Source organism: Marmota marmota, unplaced genomic scaffold, assembly GCF_001458135.2.
Source record: "Marmota marmota marmota unplaced genomic scaffold, marMar, whole genome shotgun sequence".
Taxonomy (NCBI): Eukaryota; Metazoa; Chordata; class Mammalia; order Rodentia; family Sciuridae; genus Marmota; species Marmota marmota.
Window position 1 is genome coordinate 24,836,715 of NW_026000037.1, and position 10,858 is coordinate 24,847,572.

The window sequence follows — 10,858 nt, forward strand, 5'->3', positions numbered from 1 at the left end:
CAGGAGACTGGGCTGGCCATATGCAAGTTTCGTCACTGTCTTCAGGCCCCAGTCTTGCCCTCAAGGGTATGTGGTTTTCTAGAAGGAGCCACAGTGCAGGGGTTGGAACCCCAGTATGTGGGGGAAGTTCTCATGATCCTGGAGCTGGATGATTTGCCCCCATTGAGTATGAGCAAGTGTCTTCCAGGCCCACAGGTCACGGAGGCTCTTCTGGAGAAGTTTCAAGTAAAGGGCAAAGGGCCCTGAGATCTGTGTCTTGGGTCAGCAATCTTGGGAGCCCTGTTGCCCCTGTAGCCACCACCTCCCCCTCCCCATATCTCCATCAGCCTGGGCCCCAGTGCCTGTGGGCTTGCTTCAGCTTGTGTGTTTGAGGCTTAGAAGGCCCAGGACTTGCTGGCCTAGCACTCAGCTGGCCCCTGGAGCACTGGCCACCCACAGTTCCCGTTGCCACTTATCTTCCACCCAGGGTGGCTCATGCCGCCTGGCCTGGTGTTCACCCACACACAAACTTCAGCCTTGTCCCTCAATAGGCATGTTCTCGTGGGAAGCTTGGGGTTATCTGATTGCCCAAGTCCTTCAGGCCTCCTCTAACAGTGCAGGCAGGCTCCCACACCTAGTGTTCTCTGCAGACCTACTGGATCACAGCTTTAGCCCCACTCCCCGTAACCTGGGATCCACCTCAGCACTCACTTCTATTAGCCAGGTGCAATCTATTTTTACAGATCTGGAACCCAATGCCTAGGATAGTTCAGTTACTTGTCTGAGGTCACGTAGGTAGTAACCTGAGGAAGATTTCACACCAAGATCTGGAGAAAGACCACAAGAGTTTGTTCTTCCCACTAGTGCAGGTCATTCCCAGAGGCCACAGGCCCTGTCTGACTTTCCCTTGGATCCACATTTTAGAGGCATCAGCTACCCTGCCCCCTGTGCAGTGTAGGAATCCCTCTGGTTGGTCAAAAGGGAGGTTCCCATATACTAAGATGGAGGTCAGCGTGGAAAACACATCTTCAGGACTGGTGAGCCAGGGTCTAGGGGTTTCCCTTGCATGACTTTCACCAAAGTCAACATTTGAGGCTTTCAGGCCTTCCTAAATGCTGCTGGCCCTCTCTCTAAAATCAAGCTTGGATGAGCTGTGGAGGAGAGAAGAAAATGTGGACTTCAGAAACTCACCCAAATCAGAACTTAGAGATGGCTGTTGCTGGGGGTGAGAGTAGGGCAGTGGAGGATGGGCCTCAAGAAGGCTGTTCTCCTATTCCACTCTTACTCCCCACTATGATTTCTTCTAAGGTGTGTGTGTGTGTGTGTGTGTGTGTGTGTGTTGTGTTGTTAGGGATGGAACCCAAGGACTCACATATGCTAAGCAATTGTCCTACCACTGACCTGCATGCCCAGTCTCTCTTCCAAGGCTTTAATTTAAAGCCTTGATTATTGGAGTTGCCCAGAAGGTAACAGGGTACAGGAGAAGGGAAGGGAAGTGCCTTGGTGCCTGGGGCCCTCCCCTTCAGCTCCTCAGGACTTTAGCCTTTTAAAAGCCATGTTACCAGACTGAGAAAAAGAGCAGCTGCCAACCAGGTGAACATGTACACATGTACCACAATCACTACCCACCTCAGAAGTATGATTGAATGGGAAATATCACAGAAACTGTATTGTGCTGACAAAGACAACACATCTTTAATAAGCAGAATAAATATCTTTATGAATATACAAAAACATTATTAGCAATAAGATCTAAGACAAAGAAAAAACACACACAAGAAAAAACAAGTCAAAATATTACATATGAAAATGTCATTGAAATTAACAGTGTAATAAATTGGGAGAATACTAGGATTAATACAGATGAAAGAGGAATGTCATCATGACTTTATATGAATATTATAAGGTATGGCTTTGGAGCTGATACACTTAAGTTGTTATGTTTTCAGAGTACTTATTTGCAAATGAACCAATATTCAGCTAGATGCAGTGATACATGCTTGTAATCCCAGCAACTTGGGAGGCCGAAAGAGGAGGATCACAAGTTGAGAACAGACTTGGCAATTTATGGACACCCTATCTCAAAAAAAAAAAAACAAAAAAAAAAAACAAGAGCTGAAGATGTTGCTCAGTTGTAGAGTTTCCTGGTTTCTATCTCCAGTAAAAGAAAGAAAGAAAGAAAGAAAGAAAGAAAGGAAGAAAGGAAGAAAGGAAGAAAGGAAGAAAGGAAGAAAGGAAGAAAGGAAGAAAGGAAGAAAGAAAGAAAGAAAGAAAGAAAGAAAGAAAGAAAGAGAAAGAAAGAAAGAAAGAACTAATTATCAGGATATGGTTGGGTATAAGGGCATGAGAAAGCCCAGAGCAGGAGCCTGGTATAAGCAACAGCAACAGTGATTTTTGCCACCCCTAGGGACAAGGGAGGGAGAGCAGTAGAGAGAAGGTGGCTTAAGAGTTGCAAAGACAGCTAGACATCATCTGTAATCTTAGTGATTTGGGAGATTGAGGCAGGAGCCTTACAAGTTCAAGATCAGAGTCAGCTACTTAGCAAGAACCTGTTAGCCGAAGAAGATGAGGAGGAGGAAGAAGAAGAGGAGGAGAAGGAGAAGGAGATGTAGGGGGCTGGGAATGTAGAGATGCAGGGGGTTGGGAAGGTAGCTCAAGTGTAAAGAGCCCCTGGGTTCCATTTTTAGTACTATTAATAAATAAATATCAATGAAATGAAATTGAATGACTCAAGTCAAATGATTCAAATATAAATAACACAAAAACAAATATAGTTCATGAATAATGTAAGTAATTATAACCTAAATTTTAGTTATCAGAATAAAATACTTAAACATAAAAAAAGTAGAAATAAAGTAATCAGAGATGAAATAATTTATTTGCTTTTTTTTTTTTTTAGTTGTAGTTGGATACAATATCTTTATTTTAACATGGTGCTGAGGATCGAACCTAGGGCCTCACATGTGCTAGGCAAGTGCTCTACCGCTGAGCCACAACCCCAGCCCGAGATGAAATAATTTAAAATGCACATATAATAAAAAATAACTTTAAAGCTAAACAAATCAGAAAGTATACACCACTGAAAGGGAATAACTAGATTTTGGTGAGACAGTGACAGTTATTCCCTCTGAGCTGTCATAATTTTCTCCTTCTGCTGATGGACAGACTCAATGCAGGATACAGTTACAGTAATGGTCAAGAGAGAGGTGACCCTACAAAAGTGGGGAGAAGGACAGAGCCAGGAAGTCTTCAGAAACAAACTATTGTGTGTCACAGGAGAGAAGTCCATGGAAAATTAGAAAAACTACATAAATCATATTTCTCTCTAGGAATTCAAGAAAATAAATCTCATGAAAAAAATTAGCCCAGTATGTGTTATGCATCTGTAATCCTACAGACTCAGGAATCTGAGGCTACGAGGATCATAAGTTTGAGGCCAGCATGGGCAATAGTTGAGACCCTCTCTCAAAAGTAAAAAGTCAAAAGGGCTGGGGCTGAGATCAGTAGTAAAGTGTCTTTCGGTTCAATCCCTAGTAACCTAAAAGAGAAACAAGTTTCATTATCTATGAAATGATAAATGCCTTAGGAGATGGATATATTTTAATACATTTGAGACATAAGATATAACAGTGGTCTGCATCATGCTTTGAATATTGTACTTGATGCTCTGCCACTGAGACTTATTTTGAATGTGTTTTATCTTCTCCTTCTCTCAAATTAGCAAGTGAATTTTGACACGCCCCCCCCCCCTCATCCCAATCAGGGCACAACTGGAATGTAGCTTTTGAATGATCTCTTTGAAAACGTTCTTTTTTATATACACAATGGAATATTACTCAGCAATACAAGAGAAAAAAATTGTGGCATTTGCAAGTAAATGGATGGAATTGGAGAAGATATTGCTAAGCGAAGTTAGCCAATCCCAAAAAACCAAATGCCGAATGTTTTCTCTGTTATAAGGAGCTGATTAATAGTGGGGTAGGGAGAGGGAGCATGGGAGGAATAGACAAACTCTAGATAGGGCAGAGGGGTAGGAGGGGAAGGGAGGGACATGGGTTAGAAATGATGGTGGATTGAGATGGATATCATTATCCAAAGTACATGTATGGTGAACACAAATGGTGTACAACCAGAGATATGAAAAATTGTGCTCTACATGTTTATTATAAATTGTAATGCATTCTGCTGTCATATATAAAAAAACAATAAAAAATCAATCAATCAAACAAACAAACAACAACAATAATAACAACAACAAAACACTCTTTTCCCCCTAATGGGAAGAATCATAGCCCCTGGACAGGATTCCCCTGTGTTTCTCCTTTGGTAGCAAAGCAATAAAACTTTTTTTTCCCTTTTTATTAAAACTGTGTCCTTTTATTGGATTGGCATAGGAACAAGGACTGAGTTTTTGTTAACGAATTGGCAACTTAGAAGGGACCTGAGAGGAGCCCTCACTCTGGCTTTCTTGTGCAGTACTGGCACTCCAAGAAATGCCACTTCCATGCTGATGTGCAAAATGAATTTGTTGAGATCCAACTGCTGAAAAGGTAGAAGCTGGGTGAATTTTCCTTGGGTTGAACTAGAGAATCTATTCCTGTGAGTAAAGGGAGGGACAGAGGAATTGTTCCAGCAGCTGCCAAAGCTCTTTTATTATGGGGAACTATCTGCTACTCTCCCTTGGTCCACTTTGAAAAAAAGAAAACTGAATGAAGTAAGGTTTGTCACTTTAGCCATCTGGTAATCTGCCCCCTCCCACATGCACACAGAGACCCTTGCTTCTACACCTCTGGTACTCCTTTGTGAGAATGTCTTGTCTTTCGTTGTAAGGACATCTGTAGTTCTACTGATGTAGAAGTCATAGTTAAGGGGGAATAGGGAATTTAGGGGATGTTACTCCTATCTGGTCCATTTAAAAAGTTTCTGTCTGTTGGCCATGGTTTTGGGGATCCTCTATGGTTGTCTCTGTGTTTTTGTTTGTGTCTGTTGCTGGTCTTTAAAACATGGGCAATACTGCATTGATCCATCCTATCAATAGTCTCTTGGGAAAGATGCTGACTGAAAGGACACTTATATAAACCTGTCTAAGAAAAAGGACTGAAAAAGACACTTATATAAACCTGTCTAAGAAAAAGATGATATTTTACTATAACACAATCTAGGCTTTGAATGACTCTCTGAATTATTATGCAATCTTGCAGTTGGAGTAGGTCTGTCAGAGGTAAAATAGTGAAAGAAATTCTGTATACACAGACATTTATTCAGTTGCATAATAAGGAGTCTGAACAGGTATAAATGGAGTTGATGGTGCAAAAAGGCACTGCTTCTTAGTTCTGCCCCAGACAATTGTAAATCATCCACTGTGAGTCAAGGACACCAGTCCTGGGCTGAAGGAAAAAGTCCCAGGAAAGCTGCTTGGGCTATTAAAAAAAAAAAAATGGACCAAGAGGAACTTGCCTCAGCCCTGCCTTCTGGCCCCTTTAGGCCCATGGGAATGAGACCCATTTTTAAGAATGAAGCTGTTTGGTACTTCTTCTGGAGGCTGCAGGCATCACTGATTTTTTTCTGAGTTCTTGTCTCATGGGATCAGAAACTAAAATCCATGCATGGTGGCAAAGGGAAAATATAAAAAGAGTAAGATTTGTTTACATGAGAGGAAGAAAGATGGAGTTTCTGTAATGCCAGGGGAAGAGGGAAACTGGTTGAGTGTTTTTTTTTGTGTGTGTGTGTGTGTGTGTGTGTGTATTTTTTACTTGGATGCATCTATCTGGGGACTTGTATGATTTCTGGGTAGGGGCATTGATCAGAGTCCCTGCTAATATGAGACAAAAGAATAAACCACCTAGCAGTGGTCTGCTTTATGCTTTGACTCTATCCTTGCTGCTCTGCCACTGTATCCTGTTTTTAAAATGGACATGTTTCTTTCTCTTCCTCTCCCCCTGCTCCTCCCTAATCTCCCTCCCCCACCCCCAAACCCCAGAGAAACAGGATTACCTTTCTCTCACATTGTTGGCAGATTTATCTGTCCTTGAGTACACACCCATAATAAGAATGAAATAATCCAAACTTTGGGGATGGTACCAAAAGATCTCAGAAATGACTAATTCCCAAATTAACAAGTGAATCACAACTCCAACTGAGAATATGTGGAAGACAGCCTCTGAGTCACCTCTATAAAAGCCCCCTTTTCCAGCTGATGGGCAGAATTAGAGCCTTTGGGACAGGAGTCCCCTGGATTTCTCCTTTGCTAGCAAGGCAATAAACCTTCTTTTTCCTTTTTCTCAAGACCATGTCTTTATTATTGAATTGGTATCAGAAATAAAGACTGAGCTTTGGCAACATATTTGGGGACTTGGATGGGACCCAAGAACAGCCCCATTCTAGCTTTCTTGGGTAGGCTTGTGTTTTTCAAGGAACCCCACTTCAATGCTGAGGATGCAAGGTGCTGGTGAACTTGAGAGCCAACTGTTGGAGAGTTAGAAGATGAGTGAGTTTGCCAAGTTGAACCAGTAGAGATATTCCGATGAGTAAAGGGAGGGACTGAGGGATCATCCAAGCAGGTGTGGAAGCTCTTTTTGCTTTAGGGAACTCCTGCTGTCTCTCTCTGAATGGTACATATTGTTCCATCATAGCCCACTTTGAGAAAAAGGAAACAACTCAGTAAAGTCAGGACACCCTTGGCCATTTGTAAGTCCCCTGGTGTGCATGCCAAGACCATTGATTCCACACATCTGGTTCCTCTTCATGGAAACGTCTGGTTCCTCTTCATGGAAATATCTGGTTCCTCTTCATGGAAGCATCTGGTCCCTCTTTATGGGTCCATCTGTGGCCCCACTGGTGTAGGAGTCATGGTTAAGTGGGACTGAGAACCTAGGGATCTTTTTGATCTGTTCTAGGTTCTCATCTGTTCATTGGCCATGGGTTTGGGAATTTATTATGGTTGTTTGTTTTTGTTTTGTTTGTGTCAGTTATTACCCATTTTAAGACATGGCTAATACTGCATTGATCCTATAGGTAATCTGTTGCAAAAGATATTGGCTGGTCAATTTAGAGTTTTCTATCTGTTGGCCATGGGCCATGGTTTTTGGGGCTCCTCTCCAGTTGTCTTTCTCTGTGTTTCTTTTTTGTACAAACTTGCAATTGGAATTGGTCTGTCAGAAGTAAAGTGAATTGAAGAGCCACCTATAGGTATAAACCTAAGATAATCTTTTATTGTAACCATCTGTCTTTTAAATAGCATTTTGGATTATTATACAATCTTGCATTTGTAGTTGTTCTATCAAAGATAAAGTATATGGAAAATATTTGTATGTGCATGTCTGTCTGTTTTAAATTCCCATCTCTCAACTTTGGTTTCAGCGATCCTCTGATCCTCTCTCATCTTTTTTTTTTTTTTTTTTAACCTGTTACTGGTCCTTTAAGACATGGGGCATGCTGCATTGATCTTACTGGTAGTCTGTCTCCCTCTCCCTCCCCCCTCCCTCTCTGTTTTAAAATATATTCTTAGTTGTAGTTGGTACAATATCTTTATTTATTTATTTTTATGTGGTGCTGAGGATGGAGCCCAGTATCTCATATGCTCAAGGCAAGTGCTCTACCACTGAGCTACAGCCCAGGCCCCTCTGGGAGTGGAGAGATCTTGGCTAAATAAGCCACCTATAGGTATAAGCCTATCAAAGAGAAAGATGGTTTATAACACAATCTGGCCTTTGAATTGTTTTTCTAGATTATTATACAATCTTGATGTTGAAGTTGGTCTTTCAGGGATAAAGTATATGAAAGAGATTCTGTATGTACATGCATTTATGCAGTTGCATGACAAGGGAGCTGAACTGCCAGGAAGTTGAAGGTACCAAAAGGCACTGCCTCTAGGTGTGTAAGGTAGCAAAAGCCAGAAGAAAGGGTTAAAAAAATTTAAATCTTTTAAGCCCAGTGCAGGCATTCTCAGCACTGTTTCTCAGCTTGGCCCCAGGCATTACCAGATCATCTCACTGTGGTCAAGTACACTAGGTCTTTAAGAAAAAATATTTATTTGCAATATAAACAAAGCCCCGTTGCTGGTTCAGGATCTGAACGGGTAAGGCTGGCTGACTGGCTGGCACAGGGCTGCCATTCGGTTCGGTGGCACTGCTGGGGAGCTCTTGGTCTGACTCGCCATCCGAGCAGGCCCAGTGCTGAGGTGGGCGGCGACCCGCTAAGCGAGGACGGGCTGTCCACATTGGTCTCACAATGCTCGAGTACTCTGTCTGGAACTTGTTGAAACCACCTTGGAGGTAGTAGGCCTGGCAACCGTCGTCGCATAGCTTCTGCAGGAGCAGTCCGAGCATGGAGGCCGGAGCACCGGGCTCAGGTTGCCGCTGGGCTGTGGCCTCGTCGTAGAGCAGCACAGTGGCCGCTTTGCAACGCGTGGCAAAGCGCTCCTTGTCGTGGTTGGGGATGATAGAACCAATGGGCAGGTTGCCCTTGCGCAGGCGGCGCAACATGAGACCCAGGATGGCCAGGTTGAGGGCCTTCTCAATGTGCGACGACTCAAGAGCTCTTGGGGTCCCGAAAACAATCCCGAAAGCAATCCCGAAACAGAAGGGACGCGCCGCCGCTCGTCTCCAGCTCCTCCTGCAGCCACTCCGCGCTCTTGCAGGACATGGCCCCGCTCCTGTCTCTGCGCCCGTCGCGGTGCCTGCGCTGGACCCAGACCCCGCACCTGGCTCCGACCCCGCCAGGGTGCCCCTAGACGCCGCCGCCTCCCCAGAAGTCGACCTGTGCACCCGCGCTGGGGGGCCGCGGAGCTGGTTTTTCATGGGGAGCGTGGACAGCCCAGGGCTGAGGCCGGGCAGCATTGCCATGGGACGGCGCCCTGGTCACGCGCGGGCCCCAGCCGCGTCTCCGGGCGCCTGCCTCCCGCTGAGCTGCGTGCCCGCCGGCCAGGCCTCCCGGCCTGGCCTCCCGGCCTCAGTCCCACCCGCCCTCCGGGCACGCCGTGGCCTGACAGCCCCTTACACTAGCTCTTAACTGGAAAAAAAAAAAATCCCAGAAAAAAAAATTTCCTGGGATATAGAAAAAGAGCAAAAGAAAAATGGGCCTCTACCCTGCCTTCCAGCCCCTTCTGACCATGAGGGTAGAGGATTCTGTCCACAAAGGATGTGGAAGTTGTTGGGAAAAGTATAAACGGCAGCCATACCCCAGAGAAAAAACCCCAACATGGCGCCTAAGCACCTTTTCTTCCTACCTTCTTCTTTTCTGCAGTGGCGCGAAAAGTTCCCACCCGTGTGAACTCTCCCGCCGGCGCCAATTTCAAACCTCGCTGGCGGGGAACCTTAGCCCCAATGAGAACTAATTCCTGGGCTCCGGAGCTGATATCTGAAAGAACTTGCCAATAAACGGGTTGCCTGCCATTTATCTAAGCCCTACCATCTCCCCCTTAGTTCTATATAAGCACACTGCTTTTTGCAATAAAATTGGAATTCTCCCGGCGAAATGTCTTTGCGTGGGGAATTCTTTCAGAAGTAGGTTCCAGCATTGTCAATATATGACTTAGGAACAGGAATAGACTCTCCTTTAAAGATCTTACTGGATCTTATTCATCACTGGGGGCAGAACAACTCTTACTATAACAGTATATCATCAAACTAAATGCTTGGGGAGACTGGCAGAATAACTGCACCCAGAAAATAAAAAGACAGACCAACCTTGTTTTGTAGGTAGCCTCTGTAAAAAGATCTTCAGGGAAGCCTAAAGAAAAGGATAAAAATGACCTTCTCTATTGCATATTGATATGCCCAGTGTGAGAAAAATGCCCCAAAGGAGACTCTGTGTATAACAGTTAGGAACTCATATAAAGTTGATGGCATCATTGTAATGATAAGGTGGACTGGTCAGCCTCAAAAGTATCCTGTGTTCCAACCCCTTGAATGCCACCTGGGAAGGAAAAGATTAAGACACAGTTTTTGTGTATGCCAGATTGTCTTATCCCTCTCCTGGGATAAAATTTGTTGTGTTAACTAAATGCACAGATAACATTCATAAGGATTATCTCAAAATATGAATTTAAAAAAGGGTCCAAAACTAGAAAAGATAAAAGAAAGTTATAGGTATGGAAATATATTTTGTACAGAAAATTAGAAGGTAAAAGAAATGTTTCTGGATGAAAAAGTATTTTGTCTGGTAAAGAAATATTCTTGGAGGTGAAAGACCTCTACAATAAAAACTACAGAATGCTAAGGAAAGAAATTAAAGAAGACCTTAGAAGATGAAAATATCTCCCTTGTTCTTGGATAGGCAGAATTAATATTGTCAAAATGACCATACTACCAAAAGCACTGTACAGATTTAATACAATTCTGATCAAAATCCCAATGACATTCCTCATATAAATAGAAAAAACAATCATGAAATTTATCTGGAAACATAAGAGAACCAGGATAGCCAAAGAAATCCGTAGCAAGAAAAGTGAAGCAGGTAGCATTGTTATGGGGAGCTGCCTCAGAAAACACTCTATGTCCTAATTCAAACAAAAGAGACCTTTATTTACCTGGCCAGGGACTGCCTCCCTCCCGTAGAGACTGATGCTCTGTGGGAGAACAGCAATTTCCTGGCCTGCTCTTGGAAATTTAAGGATGAATAAAACACCACAACTGGGGTGTGGGGGGGGAGGCTTTTCTCAGCATCATGCAAGCAAGCAAGTTACAGGAGCTAAAAAAAAAAAAAAAGGCAGTTAGCTTAATTGCATCTCTAGTACAAACAAGTGTTAGACAACCATATCCTGAGTTTTCAGCTGAGCTGGGGTGATAATCTATTTTAAAGTCATGTAGACCTATAAATGTACTCAAACCCAGGATGTAGCTCACCATGACCACCACTATAACCTGAGCTGGTTACATTC

General features: G+C 43.6%; 1 pseudogene; it reads right to left on the reverse strand.

The window, feature by feature from the left end:
• Positions 1-7,985: 7,985 nt before the first annotated feature.
• Positions 7,986-8,910, reverse strand: LOC107136603 (annotated as a pseudogene).
• Between the last annotated feature and the right edge of the window lie 1,948 nt (positions 8,911-10,858).